The sequence below is a fragment of the Cariama cristata genome, unplaced genomic scaffold (genome assembly GCF_000690535.1).
Source record: "Cariama cristata isolate BGI_N322 unplaced genomic scaffold, ASM69053v1 scaffold30719, whole genome shotgun sequence".
In the NCBI taxonomy this organism is placed as follows: Eukaryota; Metazoa; Chordata; class Aves; order Cariamiformes; family Cariamidae; genus Cariama; species Cariama cristata.
The window spans coordinates 30905-32403 of record NW_009634715.1 but is presented as its reverse complement, the minus strand read 5'-3'; positions in this window follow the sequence as shown (position 1 = coordinate 32403).

Below are 1499 nucleotides of genomic sequence, written 5' to 3'. Positions count from 1 at the left end.
TGAGGGAAACTGGAGCTTTTGCAATAATGTTTTCCAAATATGTTCCAAAAATAGATGCTTCACTTGGGTCTTCTTATCTTCAAAAATTGCTTATCAACCACTCAAAAGAAAATACAGTCCACCAAGCCACTAAATTATTCATGTTCTCCCAATTTGTACAGCCAGTAGTGCAAAAATTTGATTTTAATTCAAATTGCTATAGGTAGTTACTTTAATGGGTGAATTTTCAAAACCAAGGCAAGAACATGGACTGATAGGTAAGGAGGTAATTTTTTCTTCTGCTGAACATCTAAGTAAAACCAGCCATCAAATTTTTGCAATTGTAAACTCGGATTCCTTTTGGGTTTTTTTCCATTTCTTAATACTTAGAATCACCCTTCACCATTCAAAACCAGAAATTTTAAATTGAAACTTTCTTTATATTGTTCAGAAGTAGTATGTTTAGTTTCATGTTTCAAGCAGTGACATGGAGACAGCAAATCATCTGTCAGTTTGTTTTCTGAGCACATCCACACAGGAGCAGACAGGAGCAGCTGGCCAACAGGGCTGATATTTGGAAGAATGCATCTTCCTTCCAATGACAGCTTTTTCGTGAACTGGAACAAAACATTAATCACAAACTGTTATTAGAATTGAAGAATACTTAAGTTATTGCAACAAGTCTCTTTAACTCAAAGGGGAAAGTGAACAACAGCTGAATGAAAATCCCACCCTGAAGAGGAACACAGTAAGACTGTTCACAGTTATGTTATTAATCCACTTTGGGATGACAGAGATTAAAAACTGACAATATGGCAAGCAGGCCACCAGTTTATAAAACGAAGTGAACTATTTTTACAGTACTTCCAGGTACCAACATCATTAAAAAACAATTCTCTATTACATTAGTGTAAACCACATCTGGCACTCTCAGTAATTAGTCCTCTGATTAACTACAGGATATTGAGCATATCCTTAGTTGGGACAGAAACTCAAATTACACACTGGCAGGGGCTGTGGGCTGTATTTTTCATGTCAAAGATGAAATTAGGAACAATTAGGAATTGTTCCCTAGGAACAAATATAACTCAAATACTGACAATAAACTACTTTGCATTTAACTTCATTACTTTAAAAAAAAAAAAGTAAAAGCGTTTTTTATGTAAGGGCGTTTATTCCAGCAACTCTATGCCAGATATAGATTTATGTACGCCACACACAGAGTAATCTAACTTTTTTGTTACCTCTCCAGAAAGTCTTTTAAGTGCCACATAGCAACACCTCAGACAGAGCTAAGGGTACAACCAAACTGGCACTTACGCTCAGGCCAGAGAAATTATCAGTCCTTAACTACTGCCCTTTTGACACGTGCATGCATCAGTCTGAGGCAAAACTAACTTCCAGGAGCCCCTTTACATGGCTTTACATTTACTCTTTGGAACATAACCTCCTCTGAAGGTGGTCTCTCTTTAAAAAGCTGCACTTCAAAATTAATGCTTACAAAAAGAAGAAACAAAAAA